This window comes from Protopterus annectens, chromosome 8.part0 (genome assembly GCF_019279795.1).
Source record: "Protopterus annectens isolate FY-2018-M chromosome 8.part0, PAN1.0, whole genome shotgun sequence".
In the NCBI taxonomy this organism is placed as follows: domain Eukaryota; kingdom Metazoa; phylum Chordata; order Ceratodontiformes; family Protopteridae; genus Protopterus; species Protopterus annectens.
Genome location: NC_056741.1, coordinates 754795870 through 754817643, shown reverse-complemented (window position 1 = coordinate 754817643; position 21774 = coordinate 754795870). Strand labels below are relative to the sequence as shown.

Sequence of the window (21774 nt, the reverse complement as noted above, 5' to 3'; positions counted from 1 at the left end):
ATCATGAGGTGGAGGTTGGAGCCTAAGCTGAGAATATCTAATCATAACTGAACCAAAAACAGCAGTCCTAGAAGAGGCATCTGCTACACCATAACTACATTTAATAGAATGATGAATGACTTGAGAGGAAGTCCCTAGCAAGGAAAGAACAGAAGTTTTACCCCCAGACTCAGGAAAATCAGAAATAAGTTGACAGGCCTAAGGAAGAAGAGCCAACACATACCTAGACATATGGGTCTAATAATTAATAGCCCTAAAAGCTAGGGTAGCAGAAGTATAAACCTTCTTACTCAGCCATTCTGTAGTTCTGCTGTCTTTGTCAGAAGGCAATAACTTGGGAGAAGAAAGCAATTGAGATGGCTTATCAGAGGCTACCGAGACCACAGAAGGATCAGCAGCAGGATATTTATACAAAACGAACAATCCTCAGGCACCCTATAAAACCTGTCAGGGGGTAAAGAATTAGGAGAATGAGAGGCATTGGAAAAAAGATCTAGCAAAGCAGTCAAAAACAGGAGGAATATCTGCAGGTTTAGGAGACTCCAACTGTAGCAACTCATAGTACCTCCAATAGATATCAGGGACCTGAGCAAAATCCCACTTAAAAAAAAAATCCATCATCCTAGAGAGTGTATTCCCAAAGGAAATTTCCTCAAAAGGAGTATCAAGATAATAGATTCATCCTCCTCTGACCCATAATCCAAAGGAGAAGGAGTCTGAGTAGAATAAGTCAGGGATTCATCATCAGAATCTGGCTCAGTCTCAGAAGAATCCCGTTCTCTAGGCCTTTTAAGGGGAGTAGAGGACCAAGGAAGAGCAGGAATTGACACCCCTTGAGGGGGCTTTAATGACATTAAAGCAGAAATTAGCCCCTGAATATAAGCCTGTCATTCACTTTGAGGATCCCTAGGAGCACATGTTCAAGTTTTTGTTTCTTTTTTAAGGGAATGTGCCCTCCAAAAAACTGAGAAGACTCAGACCCAGGATGGTATTTGAGAACCATAGTAGCAACTTCTTTCTTAACTAAAATCTGAAGGACTGCCCTAAGCCCCTCAGAAAAATCAACCTTGTTTCCCCCTGAACATCCGAGACAGATGCATGCAAAGCTTCATTGGACTTGCTGCCAGTCAGAACCTCACCAGCCTCCAACACAGTCGGGGTGGAGGAATCTGACAACACAGCTGAGTGAGCCTCCGAGTTTGTAACAACCTGGTAGAGGCTGGACAGTGGAAGATTCTGGTTGTACCTTTTTCACCTCCTTCTTCCCTAATGGCTGACCTTCAGGGCGGGAGATTCCATCTACTGTATCTTTAGCAAGAAGCTTAAGATGCAGGTTATCAAGATACAAGGAAAGAGAAGAAACTCTACTGTGAAGGGTGTTCAGAATGAACTCCTGGCAAATAGAACAAGACGTAGGGTCATGAGACACTTCTAGACAAAAGAGACGAGTACTGTGGCAGTCTTTATGGGCAATCTGTCTTCCACATTGGCATTTACCCTTCCTGGATGATATTAACCCCAAGGAGCACAAAAAAGCAAGAGTAAATAAAAAAAAACAATGGGGTACTTATCTGCACTGCAAACAGGCATAGGTGATCACTGGAGAACGAAAATGCATTCAGCTGGCAAAACAGACACAGGTAAACAGACCGATGGTAAAAATATGCATTCAGGCTGGTGGCAAAGAAGTTCTCTTTATGGTAAGCTTGAATGTCACCTTTATGCCCTACTGTATGTAAGGAGCATTTGAGTGACATTCAGGTGTACCTTTAAATGCAACAGGAAGTCTTTGGTACACTGGCCGGATGACGGGCTTCCACAGCAGGGAGTCCCCAAATGTTAAGAATACTGCAGCAGTGAATGTAAAGACATCTCACAGTGCTTTGCATCCTTTTTATTAGTTCTGCTGCCATCATCCTTTCTGTTCAGTAAATAGCTACACATCCTCTTCCTTCTTTCTTCTCACTGTCTACCTGTTAAATTTTGTAACTTGGCATGTTTGCATTTCAGTCATGAGTCGGTGTACACCATGTTTTTATGACTGTCACAATAGAGAAATATTGTTACTGTATCAAAGACATTCCTAGACCAGTAATATCCATAGTCCTACACTGCACAAGTGTGCAAGGTGAATGTGCAAAGACAATTGGCAGTAATGGATTTTACATATGGATAGCAATCAAAGAACCACCCAAGCAAAAGTCTGCAGGGATAGAAGTGCACAAATTAGGCTAAGCAGTACACAGCCATACATTCGTTATGTGTGCATATATTGTACATAAGTGTAACTTTGACATCTCATTGTAAGTTTCCAATGTATCTTTTAAATGTTTACTAGAAAGCACTATTTTGTGCTAATATTGTGAGTCTACTAATATAATCAACAAGCTAAATGTGCCCCAAATTGATCCTTATGTAGTTAAGTGGATAGCAAACTGGATATGGGACAAAACCCACACAGTGAGAGTAGCAAATGTGTCCTCAGAAAACATAAAGGTTACCAGTGGAGTCCCACAGGGATCTGTACTAGGACCTCTGCAGTTTGGCATATACATGTCTAATCTGCAAGTGAAAAAACAGGATTTTGGTTAACCAAGTTTGCAGATTATTGTGAAATGGGTATCATCCTTATTTCCCCATTCTAACATGCAGGAGCTACAACTTGAACTTACACGTGTTAAAAGCTGGTGCACAGAAAATGGTTTCAAACTAAATGCTAAAAAATGCAATACTGTATTGAGTGGGTACTGCCAATGTGTAAATGGCCACATGATCAAATGTCTTTGTATTTTCTATGATTCTGTGATACATGGGCTAGGATAACACCAAAGAAGAGCTGCAGCATCCTCAAGGAAGAAGCCTAAGCGATACCTAATGTGCACCCCAGTCTGTCTCTGAAAGGTTTGTGTGGGACATTGGCACATATAGTGAGAGCTATACATAAACCTAGTATCCACAGGTGTGCCATGTAAGTTCATCCTTATAATGTCCTATTCAGTACTGCAGTATCCTCAGGGTATAAGCTAAGTGATATCTAATGTGCCTCTGTCTCTGAAAGGTTTGTGTGGGACACTGGCATACATAGTGAGGGCTATTTATAAACTTGGTATCCACAGGTGTGCCATGTAAGTTCATCCTTATAATGTCCTATCCAGTGCTGCAGTATCTCAGGGTAGAAGCCTAAGTGATACCTAATGTGCTCCCCAGTCTGTCTCTGAAAGGTTTGTGGGGGACATTGGCACATATAGTGAGGGCTATTCATAAACCTGGTATCCACAGGTGTGCCATGTAAGTTCATCCTTATAAATGTCCTAACCAGTGCTGCAGTATCCCCAGGGTGGAAGTCTAAGTGATACCTAATGTGCTCCCCAGTCTGCTTCTGAAAGGTTCCCATGGCATGTGTAGTAATGGCGATACATAAACCTTGTTAGCCACAAGTAAGTTAAAGCCACACATTCCCGACTCTAGTTTGTGTGCCATACGAGTTCACAAAAGCCCTATCCAGACTAAGGCAGTTAAGAAATTTCTACTCTTCAAAATGTTAATGTGTTACCCATCACTTGTAATACCCTCTTCTTGGTTGCCAAGCACCATTCCAGACACCAGATTTTGGTACTCTGGAAGCAAATACCTCAAAGCAGGAAACAACTAAACTTATAGCCAAACCCAGTGTCCTCACCTTGATTGCAAAAAGAGTGGAAACAGTGGTGCATGCCTTTTTACAACCTTTCTGCACACTGTTCACTTACATAGCAATGTGCATCTCTGATTCACAGAAAGTGTGAAAACGCATGCATTACCATACAATAGGCACACCATTTGCATATGTCATTGTGTATTCATTTGCATATGACTTTTCATGTAACTTTTAGAAACTTGAACATAAGTGCTGCAGTGATCTATGAATCACACTTAGTCTGCACAGTGCACAGGTTGCACACATACCTGCTGTGCCCATGCATAATGGCTATGAATACCACCCCAATTCATTTATATTCTTTGGCCTATACAGTGGGCACTAACACATATTGCCTTATATTTGTAAGACCTTGTTCCTTTTTTGTCATTTTCCTGTCTATAATACCTTTTATCTCCCCCCTACCGTTTTCCACTTCTCATAATGTTATTGTGTTCTCATTAATAAAATTGCCCCACTCACTACTCTAATATTTTGGAAAGAAACTATGGTTTCCATGTGACTTATCTGTGTTTCTATCTTGACTAGTTTAAATTCTTGATAATCTTTGTTACTTCTTGTTAAGTAAGTAGCAGTGTCAGTGGTGCAACAGATAACACACTTACCATAGAACATTGTGGGTTCTATTCCCTCACCAGGTAGATCAATTGTTGACACTTCAGTGTAGCATAAGAGGGATACTGCATTCTGAGTGTGCTGTCCTTCAGATGACGCATTAAACTGAGGCCCCATCTGCCTGAGTTGGTGGTTGCTCAGGTGAATGTAAACAATCCCACAGCACCTCTCAAAAAGAGTAGGGGAAGTTCTATGATAATCTGACCAAATACAATCTAGGGGCTCCCCTGAAAAGAGGTTTCTAGCCCAGTGGGACTACCCCTGCTCACAAATGATAAATAAATATGTTAAGTAAAAATCCTGGCTCCTTCCAAAACAGTTGGTGACTATTATACCGTGAAAACATTTGTATCTTTTCAGGTGGATACAAGTCCCCAGTGAAGCCACATTCATAAACTTTCACAAGATGTTAACCATTTGATCTACTTCATAAAGCAGAACATCTGAACTTCATATAGCCTTGAGAATCTTAACAATGAATACAATTTGCTAAGATACAGCCACAGTATCACATTGTCCTGCATTGGTGTTATCCCTTTTTCAAGTCAGATCACTTGTTACTCTATTAGTAATGACATCTAATTTTTTGCCGTATGTTGATACCCAAATAATCTTAAAGATTTAATCCTTGTCATAGTATCAGACACCATACAGCCCTTACTCTCTCTGACTAGTTTTATAGCAATTTTTATGTTCTTCTCTGGGGTTCAATTCCACACTGTTGAGTAACTGTTTTGTAAAGTATCTTAACCTTATTTGTTTCCATTGCCACTTACTTCAGAAGGGGAACAGTCTTTGTCAGGACAACATAGGAACTGTGGACAAGCACAGTGAGAGCATTCACCTTCAGTTTTACCATCCTCATTTTCATAAGGCCCACTATAATCCAACTGCTTCTAATTCTTGCCAACATATAAGGCAGTGGATATAGTTGCCGAGGTCCCTGAGTAGAATGCTGGTCAGCTGTGCCAGGAGATGAACAATGTCCTGTGTTGTGGCGCAGACAGATGACAAAAGTGGAGCAGTATCACATTCTTCATAATGCATCCTGGAAAAGTGGTGCTCTAGAGCCATTGCACCAGCTGGAGCCCCATCAGAATTTCCAGACTCTTCAGTGCGAGTCTTGAAACTTTGAAAATGTAAGTGTGATTGTTGGATCATAACAGCGATATACAAAACATGCTACTTCACCTAAAAAGCATTTTTTGAATGGTGCTAGCCCCTGCACCTCCAGATGTTATAAGGGGGTGCTGCACCCTCTACACACACATGCACACACACACACAGACACACACACACACACACACACACACACACACACACACACACACACACACACACACATGCACATGCTCTCTCTCTCCCCTTACTCCAAGACCACTGTACCTCCAAAAAGAGGGAATACTCAGAGATACAACAATTTTGGAGTTTGCATGTATTTCTCTGAAATCACCCTTAAATTCTCGTTGTTCCAAGGATCACACTTATGGCCCTCGAACATACAACAGGGGCGTCCACCAGTCCAAGTGTATTGAATTTTGGCACTCTAAACTGCTGTTTTATAACCAATTATTATCCTTTGTTTACTTGTCAATATTTGTATGCATTTTCTTACTTTACAGATGATCTGTGATCAAAACTTTCTAAAAGCAGTGTGTACAGTGGCATGTGTTCTGTCCCATTTAGCCTTTTCATAAAAAGCTATCCACCAACTTGTCCTTGGACTAATTAATCTCCCATAACAACAGTTCAGATTTTCCTGGTAAATACTGACTCAGATGAAAATGTGATTATATTTCAAAGAGGACAAATGAAGTTAAATTAAAGAATAAAAATAGACACTTGGATGTTTTCACGTCACTTCCAGCTATCTAGTATGCTTATTCATCAGAAAACATCAGAATAAGTTCAAACAGGATAATTCACTTTTTTGATCTAAAGCTCACATGAAGTCCTGTCTAGTTAACATCTCTATAAGATGTTTGAAATGAGATTATTATGATTTACTTTTCTTCACATGTAGCAGTAATTAAGCAGCCAGATCACTAGTCCTTATGCCTTCACTCCCTGTGCTGCCTCAAACAAAATCAGAATCAAGCTGATTTGTGAGAAGCAAGGTGTGACATGCTAGCCTGGTCTAGTAATATAACTGGGTTATGTCAACAGTTTGGCAGTTGGTCCAGATGGCTAAGGTTGTGAGCTGTAGTTCCTGTGGTACAGGGTTTGTACTCCCTCAGCTTTCATTTATCTACTTTGAGACCTCAAGCAGGTCACTTAACTAGACATTGCTCCCAGGTCAAGCCTGAAAAGGGACTGTATTGTTATTATTATTATTATTATTATAGCAGCTGGAAAGGTTGGTTAGTGTAATGTACCAAGATCTCAGAAAAGTCTTAGCTCTTAGCTCTAGTTAAAGTTAGTGGTCAAAGTACAGAGGATGGAAGTTAGGGCAGCAGAGTGAAATGGTTTGAAAACTGACTCATTCACAGGATAAATATGTTGGCAGTGAGGACAGTGCCATTCAATTGTATGCCAGGGTCAAGCGGTATGCCACAATATTCAGTGCTCAGTCCATTCCTGATTGACATTTTTGTCAGAAATGTAAATCATCATCTGGAAAAGTAGGGTGAGCTTCTTCACAGATCTCCAAATGTGGGAGTGAAGCTTAGTGATCATAAGTGAAATAAGACCGGGTAGGCTACTGGGTGGGTTGAGGAGGTGTTAACTTAGCTTTTAAGTTAATGAGTGCAAAGTAATGTACTTCAGGTGAAAGAATCATAACTACAATCTCAGTGGGGCACTGTTAAAAAGTATGGGTGAGGTGACCTAATTACCTCACAGTCAACCCACAGGGAAGATTTAAAATAGATAATACCAAACAGAAAGTGGTGGTGCATACTGAAGGATAGGATGACATTTTTTCCCTGTGCAGACCCCTACTGAAACAGGTCATAACACACTATATGCAATTTTGTTAAGTTATCAAAACAAATAGAACACATGAGTTTACCAATGTAGGCCAGGGCACAGAATGACAGCAATATAAGTCGTAAGGCTATTATATAACTTGGGGGAGATAAAAGAAATACGTTATCTGGTCTGCATGTTTAAGATATTGAATAGTAATGTGGTTAATAGCACTGCAGTAAAGAGAAAAATTGGAGAATGATGTTAATTGAAAATAGCATATTTAGGATTGCATGAGGAAATAGTACTTCACAGAGAAGGTAGTAGTGCCATAGTGTGTTTTACTGCTTGAGCTTATTAGCTGCTACTGGAGGATGGGGTTCAGCACAAGGTAAGAAAGATAATGAAATCAGGAAAAGGAAGCAGAAGGACTGTGGCAGATACCGCATCTGCACGGTTTTTGGTGCTGGGCAGCGCTGGTTAGCTAGAGTTAAACTATTCTCAGCTCCACAAAGTCTACGCTTCAATTTTTCTCTTGGAACTAGACAAATCATCAACTTTAGCACTAAAACCATTCATTTCACAGTCAAGCACTTGCTTAAAACTCATAGCAAGCATTAATTAACCCTAGCACTAGACCCCCCTATACTGTCCAGAAGGACAAAGGCTCTCTATTCATCCCCTCCAGCCAATCAGAAAACCAGCTTACTCTACCTATTCAAGCATGTCCAAAGGGCAGTTTCCGGTGTACTCTCCAGTCCAACTGGTGAATCTGGGCATTTTGAGGCAATGTTACAACTGCCTCATGTACACAGACAACCCTCTCCTCCTACCACCAAACACTAATATACGTGAGAGATGCAATTATACAGCCAAACTGGAGGCCAAGCTCTCTCAACCCAAGACTGGAACTGACAGTCAAGAGGAGAAGGGTAATACTTGCAACACACCACCAGTCTCACATAGGCCTAACAAACCAACACTAGCAAATAACACACATGAATACATGAAAACATACTCGGAGACTCTAAATAAAAATCTGCAAAAGCAACAGAGACCTCCAAAGCAGACATCCAAGCAACCTCCACACCCCATCACCAACCATGATAATTCACATAATCAGTGTGCCACGCAATCACAGCCCTTCTGGCAAAATAACATACCCAACACACTACTAATAGGCGACTCTATAGTCAGGCACACTGATGTCCCACTAACTAGGCTGGACAAGGAGAAGGTTACAGTTAGCTGCCTGTCGGGAGCCAGGATCTGCCACATAACACAAGCACTCAGGTCACTCCAGAACAAGTACAAATACGACTCTGTCATTGTCCATGTTGGTGTGAATGACCTGAGATGTACCTCCCTGGACTACATGAAAAGAGACATGGAAGAGCTCTCTGATCATGTAGCCCAGGCTGGTATGACCCTGACCCTGAGTAGCATCCTGCCCTCACCAAGAATGATGCCACAGTATAAAGAAAAAAATGATCAATTTCAACAATTGGCTAAGTTTCTGCTGTCATTCAAAGGGGTTCCAGTATCTGTCCACCTGGGATGACATGCTCGACAAGCTACTTTGCTTAGCAAGAGATGGCTTGCACCTGTCACCCTTAGGCTTTTGAATACTGGCCAAGGCTCTTGCCGCCTCTATAGTGCCTTTTTTCAGCAAGGCTCAAAAGACAAACCCACCACCATAAATAGCACAAGTAACTAAAAACTGAGGGTAATGCTACTCAATGCCAGAAGTATAAACCTCAAAATGCATGCACTTGAGGCACTTCTCAGTATGGAGAACATCGACATCTGTGCAGTAACAGAAACCTGGTTTAAGGCTACTGAGAGCACTCCAGCACTACTAGGCTATGACTCATACCATACCTTTCGGCCACAGAACCAGGACCGAAACACAAAAGGCGGGGGTGTATCCATATTCATCAAGGATACCCACACCTCCAGGTTAGTGGTGCAGTAAAATGCATCAGAGATCATCCATGTGCAACTAACAATGGGCAAAACTGCAATCCAAATTGTAGCTTGCTACAGATCACCCACCATGACCCAGGACCCCCATTCCGCATTTCTAGAGACACTGGGAAATATGAAGGTCCTACCAAACACCCTAATACTGGGTGATTTCAATTACCCAAACATAAACTTGGAGAACTACTCAAGTACTAACTCCCTTGCCCAATGCTTCCTAGAATTTATAAACTCGAATGCCCTAGATCAACTAGTCAACACCCCCACCAGAGGGAACAACATATTGGACCTGGTCATCACCAACATGGGCGACAGGTGTTCCACACCGGAGGTCAACCCCTCACTGGTTAGATCAGACCATAGACTAATCACTCTGGATATCCACATTCCGCCCTCACCCCCAATCAAGGAAACCACCATGAAAAACTTTTCAAAAGCAAACTTCACGTTACTTAAGACCGAGGTGGAAAGGTTCACAGCCCCCATGCTAAAGGACGATGCTGTCCAAGCTGCTGAAACCTTTACAAAGGCACTCTATGAGCATCTGCAGGAATGCATGTATCGTGCTATCCCAAGTAAAACCAAGAATCACTCCTCCAAGAAAAGGAAACCAGTCTGGTGGATCCCTGCCATAAACAAGCTATACAACAGAAGGAGAAAACTAGTACAGAAAAGAGTAAAATTCCAAGAAGGAAAGACATCCCTGATCAGTATCAGCAAGAAACTACGATCCCTCATTAAATCATCCAAGGCTAGTTTCGAAAAAAAAATTGCCAATGACTCCAAAGATAACCACAAAGCATTCTTTAGCTATGTCAAGAACCTAAGTGGAAACTCTCAGATCTGCTCTGAATTAGTGCAGAATGGCACAAAATACACTGAACCGGCTGATATTGCCAGCATTCTGGCAGACAGGTTTAGGGCAAACTTCACCCCTCCTCTCACCCCCTAAAGGGCCGATAACCATACCAGAAGAATGTAAGGCCCCATCAATCACCAACACACAGGTTAAAACAGCCCTATCCAAAGCCAAAAACACAGCTTCAATGGGACCGGACGGTGTCCCAGGCTGTATCTTACAAGAGCTCCAAAATGAACTAACCCCTCACCTAAACACACTGTTCAAACTCAGCCTCTCTACAGGCTATGTACCCACAGAATGGTTCACAGCAACACTTATCCTGCTCCACAAAGGTGGAGCCACAACGGTCCCCAGGAACTATCGCCCTATAAGCCTGACTAGCCTGGTCTGCAAGGCTATGGAGCGCATCATCATGGAACTCATTAACAGAGACATTGGGAACCTCCAAACCTTGGATCCTACCCAGTTTGGTTTTGTTAAGGGCAGATCATGCCTCCTAAACCTGGTGGACTTCTTTGAGACAGTTACCAAGGCATTATTAGTGGGAAAGGAGGTCCACACAGCCTACCTAGACCTCGCAAAGGCTTTTGACACCATTCCCCATTCTACTATTATAGACAAGCTCACCAGCCTGAACATAAACCCCTACGTCACGAGATGGGTTGTCAACTGGCTCATGGATAGAACCCACATGGTGAGAGTTGCAGGCTCTATGTCCGACTTTAAACCGGCTACAAGTGGTGTCCCCCAGGGCTCAGTCCTAGGACCCCTCCTGTTCGGTATATACTTTTCAGAGGTACAGGAAAGCATAGGAGGACTATGGCTGACCAAGTTCGCAGACGACTGCAAACTAGGGGCCATATTTGATTCCCCGGCTGATACAGACACCCTCCAGAAGGGTCTCACTGAGATGGATACCTGGTGTCAAAATCATGGCCTCAAACTAAATGCCAAAAAGTGCATAGTCATCCCCTTTGGAAAAAACAAAGTACCCATGAACTACCACATAGGTGGTAGTCCCCTAAATACAGAAAATGTAATACAGGATCTGGGGACCCAAGTAGATAGTGATCTCTCCTTTGATAATTATATTGCCAAGGTGGTTAGAAAATCCTTCTATGTGGCCCACCTAATCACAAAAGGGTTCGCATCTAAAACAAAAGAGGTTATTGTGCCTCTCTACTCATCATTCATTAGAGCCATCATAGAATACAATACCCCATTTGGGATGTACCTTACAAGACACCTGCAACAACTGGAAAGACCACAAAAGTAACTCACCAAGAGGATTACTGTCCTGAAACAGATGCCCTATGCAGCCCGACTCAAGAAACTCCAGTTATACTTGGTTGCATACCGCTTACTTAAAGGTGATCTCTGCCTGACATATAAGGCCATGTCCAACCCAGAATTGATGGACATGCTCCACCTAAAAAAAAACAAATCCCGGAGAGCCACATGCTCTAGAGATATAAACCTCACCACAACGATAAATAGGACATGCTGGAGGGATAGATTCCTGTCCCAGAGACTCCCCATGCTTTGGAACAGGATTCCAATATATATCAGGCAGAGCCCCTCACTAACACTCTTCAAGAGAAACCTTGACGGGTGGATGGGAAACAGAAAATCTATCCCGGGGATCACTGCAGTGGCTCTGCTGGACAGTGGCGCAGGGAACTAATGGCTCTGCTGGACAGGGGCACAGGGAACTAATCTAAGGGGGTGGCAAAAGCCAACACATTCTGGCTAGGCTTATAAATGCCCTTGGGCAGATAGCCTAGTACTTACCTATGAACCTATACACAGCCAGGATTAACTCGGTAGATCATTGTCTCTGCTACTGACACTATTGTATATGGCATTTCTAGAATAATACTTTCTTATCATATAAATAGGTTTAAAAGCCAAACAGACAGATCAGAAAAAGAGACAATGAGAGACTGAAACAATGATAAACATTTAAATGAACTGTTCATTGCTTGTGTTTTTGGATCATGCAGTTAGTCAATCCAGAGATTCACCTCCTGTCACATGTCTTGCATTTATTTCCCCATAAACTTTCTTCAGGAAAATCTTTTTGGTCTGATCTGCCATACTCTCCTCTTGTGTGAAGGTCAGGATATAAATGTATATCAGAATGGTTCTTTCTTCCTGCAAACAAATGCTTTAAAACTGATTCCTGCACCATCTTCAGAAATTCAAAGTATTCATCTAAACCCTTCTGAGCTGGATACTGCAATTAATTTATCCTGAAATGTCATCTTAGAGAGCAATCGCTCAGTGCAGGCACTGTACAGCCTGAGGTGTGCAAATGAAATTGAAAGGAACATGTTAAGAAAATTAATCAAGTACCTATTATTATGTAAAACTCTTAATATGTTACGATAAAACTGCAGGCAGATGGTAAAAAGAACACAGAATGTGTTAAGACTAACAATACAAGCTGTATAACTGTAGCAAGGATGTAACAGTTGCTGAGAAGAATGTAATAAAACAATAACTTAGCATATCTGGAAGTAGACATTTTATAAAATGTTTGGAGCTGGCAATAGCTGAAGATAATTCCAAGTGTATGCATGTGGAGGTGGTATAAGTTACTTTGACCAGCAAATCAGTTCAGTGGGAATTAATTTCTTTGTTCATTTATTCATTCACCCAGTATTAGAAGAGATTTAAAAGACTACCTGCAGATATTGTTTGGGGGGGGGGGGGGGGGGTGTAACTCAGACAACTTTTATGATATCACTTTTGCCAATATTGTTTTGCAGGTTTGGTTTTCTGTTTTGAATTAATTGATCTGAAAAGTACAGAGATCACAAATCCTCTGTGCCTAGCTATTGTACTTAGTGTAAGTACTGAAGATGGGCAGAAAAGCAGGGACAGAGGAATCAGTGGAAAACATGCTGGTGTGTGTGAAAGTGCACACTTTTCACTCTGGAAATTATTCACAAGTGTACGACCATGGGGTGATGTGTACTGGAAAAAGGATCACATAATAAAAGTGCCAAAGAAGATGTTAATAGACTGTACAGGACAAGTTCTACACCAAGTATTAGATTTTGTTTAACCAGGGTTACCAACAATGCTTTCACTTCTGTCTGTCTGCCAACCTAGTAAAATCAAAATGGTAGGCACCGGAATCTCTGCCACAATGAATTCAAGCTGATACTTAGTGGCAGGACATAGGGGGAAGTAGGTTACTCCTTATGGACATCTGTCCCAGAAAGGCAAAAGGTCAAAGGAACCACTGATTAACAGAAGGCCAACTCTAAAGGAATTCTCATGAGACACTAGCTAAGGAAGAAAAATGCATAGTTAATTCACACAGATATATTGAGTACTGTCAAACTCACAGCATAGAAAAAACATCCCAATAGACCTACATGTGCACAAGGATGGGGCAAGAAGCATTTACAAGACTCTCTAGTGCAGATCAGTTAATACAGTTATGGTATTTTGTGGTATCATGTGGTGTTAATGAATGCAAATCCTCTGCTTAGTAAGTGCGAAAAGCCAGTCTGTAATATTATAATACCCAGGGCTTTCCTCATTATAGGGTAGCCATCTAATATTATGAATCTCCTTTACTACCAAGGTTCTTCTAGCTTTCTTCTAAATTTGAAGCTGTGAAAACTAGCACAGCTTGCGTACTGCTCCATGGGTTAGAGTGACCATTCTGTACAACATTACTTTAGTCTCTTCTGATCCCATTCCATCACCTCAGACCATCTGCTTTCACTTATGATTTTGTATTTAATATGTTTGACAAACGTCATTGCAATGTACCTTGACTTTTCCTTACAGAAGTGTGAAGGTCGTGAGGGTGTTGCTTCTTCTTCTCTCCATATCTCTTGGCATACTTCTGCCCAGCCCTCACCAGTAATCTTACTTCTATCAGCTGCATTTGTTTCCTCCTCTGCTATAAATTTTTTGGTACTTACGTATTATCGCAACCAGGTTAGAAATCTGTCATAATTGTTTGAGTAATGTAGAAAAGTTACCAGAACCAGGAGAGAAGTGTTTCATATACATGTAGTACAAACTTAAAATTTTTTAAGTGCAAGGAAACAACGAAATTTTGGGGAGACTAAATGAAATATTGACAATACTGCAGTCCACTAAAAGCGGTAAACGGTGGGTGAGATTTAAACATAAGAACTCCTTTCACAGTTCGTAGTATATTTTATAAAATTGGGCAGACTGGGCTAACTCGTAGGTGGATGTGAACAGCAATATGTAAACAGTGCTGTACAGATTTGACTAACAGCAACGGCAACATTTCAAGTTTCAGTCGTGCTTACATGGTGAATGAGGCACTTCAGAAAGCACAGAAGTTCCAGTGGTTTCCATACTTTAGCTTCTGTCCTGCACATCAGCTAAACTCGCCATTAACGGTTATATGTGGACCCATTAATTATACTAAGCCCGTTTAACCATAGCTCATTACAGTTCCTCTGAGTGGAGCCCCTTTTCAGTTTTCCAGTACCTTTGATGGCCCAAAGACTTTACCAGCCCCTCACAGAGGTTTTGAAAGGTGCTGTCTGCCAATAGATACAACGGTCACCTAATGTGTGAATGTCTGCTTTGAGGGATGCACATCCAATGTTTCCCTCTCAGCAGTACACAATCCACATTACTGTACCTATTCGAAATGTATTGCTAGGCAAGTCTCTTGTAAACTGCACCCTTCATCTCTACAGTGTTTGTACTCCAGTCATCGTTATCCATTCATTCATTATGCCGAAAAGGCTACCCATGTCACTGTACCACTTGCCCAACTAAAGGGTTCCAAAATATAAAAATAGAAGACGGGTTTGCTGACTTTATTTTTATTTGGAAGTGTAAGAATTAACCCTGAAGCAGTGACTGATAAAACACGTGTGATAAAACACTTTTCTCCTGGTTGCGATAATACGTGAAGTACCAATTTTTTTTTCAAACTTTACACCAGATATATTGATAACTCTTTTGTAGGCCTTGCTGTATGTTCTTTATTTTCTCATATTATGCATTCCCAATAATATTTTTCAGGGTCTCTTTTGCACTGTGTGGCTCACACTTTCTGATATTGACTTTTGCTATCAAACTACATACCACCCTTCCAACCTTTATAGCTATGCCTATAACAGACCTGTTTATCTTTACTATAACAGCATTTACTGACAACTGTAATAGGACACATTTTGGCCTGAATTCACCCTTTTGTGTTACCGATGGGCATGATGAAGATATAAAAGGACACTTATCTGTAGCATTCAATTTTATCTACTTTGGTTTAGCCAACAATACACCATGCAAGCCATGATATGAAATATAATTCTCAAGGAGGGAACATCTTTCCCAGGACAAGGACACCAAGGGTACAAATGAGCCAGCAAAAAAAGACAGTTGTGCTTGGAGAGATGCATGCTTGTTACAGAACTAGTGAACCAATTAAAGGCCTTTAAAGTAATAATTTTAGTATGTGTGCTGCATCTTTTATTCTACATTTAGGAACTACACGACAGGAACAAGTGCAAGAAGGTGAGAGTGTTAGCAATTCAGGAGAATGGTACACAATTCAGAAAGTTCCAAGTATGCCCCCTCGGAGCAGCAATCTGTGCAATGGCAAAAATTGCAGCTATATCACTTCTTAACTAAGTCTTTATCCATTATACATTTGTTTGATATTTTTATATCTTATTTGCCAGCAGGGAGTCCTTTCCCATATCTAGATCAAGTAGCTGTATTTAGCACTAAGATTTATAAGACTGTAAGTTGTGCATTTCCACTTTGTTTCTGCAGTGCTATATCCACTAGCCTTCAATTACATGGAAAGGACAGGGAGAGCATAACTGTAGTGATTAGTCCACTGTGTGGCATTGCAATAATTGATAGAATGAAACATTTATGCTCATATACTTGACTGTTGCAGAGACCTGTAACTGACTTGTCTATGTGAAACTACCCACAGTATCGTGTATACAGGTTATCCGTCCCACTGCAGGAACTTATCCTTGTACACTCCATATTGTTACCTATAGTCAAAGAGGCTGGGGTCTAAATTCTGTTTATAATATCATTCTTAAGTTTCAGTTTTTATTTCTAAACCAGCCAGACTCTTGGCAAGTAAACCTTACTACCTTACTGTTGAATAATTTGCTGTACCCAATTCATATTTATTGACAAAAGAATATATTAATTTCATTAACAAACTGCACCGGTTTATGTTATTGCATTGCTTGCACCAAATCATTGATTTATTCTAACACAAGAGGTGTAGCTATCTACTGTAGCAATATCTACAACATGCATAACAGGTTTATTCTGTAAGTCTAGTTTTCATTAATAACACATTTAATGACATTTGATTTTAAAAGGCGTTGCACTTACGTCAGAGAGCAGCAGCTCTCAGATATAACTGATTATTTTAGTTGAACTAAAAAGTGCACAACACTCCAAATTAATGAAAATGTTCAAATATATATATATATATATATATGTATATATATATATATATATATATATATATATATATATATATATATGTATATGTACACACACACACACACACACACACACACACACACACACACACACACACACACACACACACACACACACATATATATATATATATTATAGGTAATCCACACAAAAAAAAATACCAGCACCATCAAAACATAAAGAATAGCGGAAAATTATTGAAAGGCAACCTCCTACCACAAAAGTTCCATGTTTCACCTCCTGGTTTATTCAGTGTTCTGGAAACATTTATAAAATGCACAGATATCTTGCAAATCAAAAAAAAATCACATGGTCTCTTAAGACCCAATCAAATCAATAAAGCAAAGTAATAAATTAACAGTATAATTCACAGTTAATGTACTAAATATACTTGTTTACTCTTGATGCTGATACTGGTGTGCTTTATGTATGGATTACTGGGTGTCATGGTGGCACAGCAGATAGGGTTGTTGCCTCACAGCAAGAGATTCCAAGATTCAGTTCTTGATTTGGGGTGCTTTCTGTACGGAGTTTGCATGTCCTCTCTGTGTTCATATGGGCTTTCTCTGGGTGCTCCAGTTTCCTTCCAAATTCCAAAAATATGCAGTAGGTGGATAGGATACTCTAAATTTGCTATAGGTGCAGAAGAAGTACCATGGTACAGCTAGCCACCTGCCAGTGTAAACCTTGCCTCTTGATGATCGTCGCTGTTTAGGTGACATCCTGACCCCATGTACAAAAAGGGGTTGTGGATGGATGAACTTATTTATTCTCTGTGCACCTTTTAGAGAAGCTTTGTGCATCTCATTTTGCAGATTTATACACACAAACACAGACACACACAACTATATATATATATATATATATATATATATATATATATATATATATATATATATATATATATATATATGTGTGTGTGTGTGTGTGTGTGTGGGTGGGTATTATATGGATATATATATAGATATATTACTATATAGTAGTGGTTATTTTGACTGAATTACAACTGACTGAAAAAAAATGACTGAAAACCTAAAAAACTGAAAAAGATCCCTGACTAGTCTCTTATAGGTACTTCTAATCTACTAACACTTTTCTCTCTCTAAACACTCTTCTCTCCCCATTAAGGCACCTGTTCCTTTCTCTACTACTCTAATAATGCTTCCCTCTCTCACAACACACTGCATTTCCCAATAAGGCTCCTCTTCCTTTCTCTATCCTAACTGATTTACCTACACATCCTACCTTCCTATACTAATGTTTATTACACCCATAGCCTAATACCCATCTTCTGCATACAAGCACTTTGTTCCTGAATACCCTGGTTTATGTTTCTATCACCTACTGCTCTCTACCAACTCCTCCACTATCAACATATCATTTCCCCTTAATATACCTTTTCCTTCTCTCCTTTACTCACAGCTGCCCCTCATCCACTTGTTCTTCAACTCATATTTCATCCTTACCATAGAAATTAAAAATAATATATATATATATATATATATAATCCAATTAGTCTAGAATTAAATTCTGTTTGTGAATGTAATCTAGTTATCAATGTTATACTCAATAATGTAGGAATGTATGCATGTTACATATGATACTATGCATACCAATTGTCTCACATGAAATGTAGCCTCTGTATTTGGAGCTTTTCTCCCTGGGCCTCCACTGAAAAAGGACCTGTGCCTAGTCGGACTTTCCCAGTAAACAAATGTAAAATAAATAAAATAATAAATAAATAAAACACATTTGAATTAACTCATTTGACTGAATCTTGATTGATTGATAATTGTAAAGTAAAGAAGTAGTGACTCACTGTATTTTTTTCTCTTTTTGCAATTGTTGTGCAAACATGGAATTAATATATTTAAGTAAGTGGGTTGTGTGTGGTACAGAGGAAGTTTGCCCCCCTCCCCCGCTAAAAAATTTTTAAGGTATGTTTATTCTAATGAAGTTTTCTGTGGAATGTGTTTGGGCTTCTGCACCATCTACACTGATTCACAAGGTTTTTTTTTCTCTTTTCACTACTGCTGTGCAAGTATGGAGTTAGTATATTTAAGTAAGGGTTGGGGGCAAAGCCCCACATGGGTGTGCAGGGATGTTACCCCCTACAAAAAAACAAATCATTTTTTATGTGGTATTTGGAATAATAAAGTAAGTCATCATATTGATCACTGCTGCAACAGCCTTAGCTATATGAATTACATCCTGCCAAGGATAAAACAGCTGGACGGCATCCAAAGCTTCAGGCACCTTCCACACACCAGAACCATTAGCCAGTTTGTGCTGAGCTGACTAAAAAAGTCAGGTTTGGTGCCAAGCCCTTCAGAGCTTTCTTGCATCTGAAAGAGTGCTCCTCTGCAGGCTTTCAAGGATTTATGGTCAGCTTGTGCTTTTCCTTTGCTGGGCGGATAAGTTCCCTTTAGGGAAAAAACATCCACGTTAAAAATTTGTTGTTTTGTTGTACTTTCCTGTTTAGGAAAGTTATTTTTAAGCTAGTATTGTTGTGTTTTAATGGACTGCCACAGAACTTAACTGCACTTTTAAACAGGAGTGCACTTTTTTCATGCAAGTATAAACGTTATTTAAAGTAATTGAAAACCATTTTTCTGTGGAGAAATTGTGTTTATTTTAATTTTTGGGGCTGACAAAGTGTTTTAAAGTGCTTTTTACTGTCTTATTGTGTGAAGAAAGTAACCTTTAAAGACTTTACATTTTTACCAGCTTTTACTACTTGTTTTCCTTGTGAAAGAGGCACAATTTTTGGCTTGACCATAAAACAAACTGTTGGTCCCAAAGTCTGTTCTTCTTCCAGCCTCAAAAAGAAAAAGTTAACCAAATATCATTTGTCTCCACAGCAGGCTAGCAATTTGCTTCAGCCACAAGTGGGTAACTCTGATGTGACCATAGCTTGTTCCACAGCCTACTCCTCTTTTACCCCAGATCCCTCAGGTGTAGCATCTACAGCTACTAGGGACCAGGGGTAAGCCACATCCTCTGGTCCCCCTCAGGGGGCAAGGGAGAGCCAGTCTTGCCAGTGCTGGGACAGGGAACTGGAAAGACTTACCTATTTTTTCAGAATGCTGTGCCCATCCTCGGGGAAGCTGCTGCTGTTGTTAAGAACACAGTTGGCCCCAGTATGGCTCAGTGTTTAATTCAGGCTATTGATCCTTCTTATAAGGTGGTTTCTGGTAGAAGTATTCGTCTTTTCCTGAAGAGATTCAAGATTTTGATTCTCCCAGTGGAGGTTTCTCTTTCTCTGCTATTTCCAAAAATGTGCCACTGTTTACATTGGGGGAACAATAAGGTTTCTCAGTCCCTCAGAAAATACTATGAGCTATTGAAGGGATTTCCAGAACCCTTACTCATCCCACCACTTTGGTCAGCTCTGGAGCATATCTGTGTCACTGTCTGCAATTTTCCTGATAGCCTGCTACCCCTAAAAAAGACAGATAAAACATATCAAATTGCACTCTTTTACATTTTATACACTCTTCTCAAACCTGACCCAGCAGTTATAACTTTGTTAATCCCACTGTTGATAAACATTTGGTTAGTTCCAATCCTACACTTTCTAACAAGGTTGGGAAGATTATTGATACATATGGGAAAAAAGTGTATGCTTTCGCAACTTTGATTTACAAAATATTGAACTGTCAAGCTCAGATTTTAAAGTTTATTCTGCTAATTGAGACAGTATGAGGAATGTTTTGCCTGCAGTTTCTTCTTGTGAGGAAAAAAAATCTGCTTTAATAATTTAGTTTCTTCCACTGTACAAGTCACAGCTCACTCTTTCCAGTGTGTGTATGACCCAGCTGATATTTCTTCCAGGGCCATGACCACTGGTACTGTTTTGTGCAGGTTTGTCTGGCTGTATTCTTACGATGTGAAAAAATTATTTAAATTCTACCTTGGATAGAGATTTAGTTTTTTGTTCTGCTGCCGCAGAGGTTATCAAAAAGTGTGATGAAAAGGGTTTTTAGCCATCCTATTCCAAATTTTCTAAGAGATTATCTAACCCCTCATCCAGTTTTAGCAAAAAACAAAATAAGCAGTCTCAACAAAATATTTAAGATGAAATGTCAGGGGGATTCCAAAATAAATTCAGGACCTCCCAAAATACCAAGGACTGTCAGAATGACTGTTTAAGGGACCTTGTTCTCCCTCCCAACCTGGCAGCCCACTTTCCTCAAGAAAGATGAATCTCCAGATTTCTCTTTTGGCAACAGAGAGTTTCAAACACATCGGCTGCACAGATCATTCACCAAGGTTACAGATGTAAGTAGGAGGAAATCCCTCCTCTTCAGGGGGTAATTCCTCATTTGTCAGACCAGACCATTTATTTCTCCCTGTTCTTCAACACATGCTGTCCTAGCAAGTGATAGACAGAGATCATCCTTCCAAGTTTGGGATGTTTTTAGTGTCAAAGAAAGAAAATTCTTGGAGACTGTTTTTTAGGTCTTTTTTTCCTAAACCTGTTTGTGAGAGTACCATAGTTCAGAATCACATCACTTTACAACCTGTTACCTGTTCTTCCTCATTCAAGTTTCCTGGTAACTCTGCATTTAAAATATGCTTATCATCACATCCCCATTCATCTAGACTTCAGGTGTTTCTTACAATTTTGTGTGTCTGGATAACATTATCAGTTCTCTGCCTTACCTCTCGGACTATCCACTGCACCAAGAGTGCTCACAAAGTGTCTAGCTCCAGTTATACCTCATTGCAGTCTGCAGAGTATGACCATTTTTTCCATATTTTGATGACTTGCATATTTTTGCAGAGTCTTTTTCAAAGTGTCAGAATATCTCACTTGGGTGAAGGATCTCTTAGACAAGAGAACATTCAAAAGTATTTTTTTAACTTCTATGTACAGGATTGTGTGTGAGGGGTGTTAGCTAGACACCACAGTTCAAAGAGCTTTTCTTCCACAGGAAAACTAGATCTAAATCTAGATCTATTTGTAAGGTTTTCCGCTCACGTTTTGGTCACTGCAAGGGAATACCTCAGGAATTTGGGTTTCGTGACATGAATGATTCTCATTATATCAAATGCTAACATCTGTATGTGAGTGATTGCACAAATGTAGGGTTAGAGATTTTCCTTTCTGTGCTGTTGTGTGATCTCAGAGTTTATATATATATAATTTGCAGGGGGCAAGGGGGGCTAAAGCATGTTATTTTCCCTTCGGAAGTCAACCTTTGGAGGACTCAATATT

At 40.1% G+C, this 21774-nt stretch overlaps 1 protein-coding gene across 2 annotated transcripts in view; it reads right to left on the bottom strand.

Moving 5' to 3' along the window:
- RUSC1 (RUN and SH3 domain containing 1) overlaps window positions 1–21774 on the bottom strand; it is a 539195-nt gene that overhangs the window by 506847 nt on the left and 10574 nt on the right. The gene's annotated exons all lie outside the window — the stretch shown is intronic.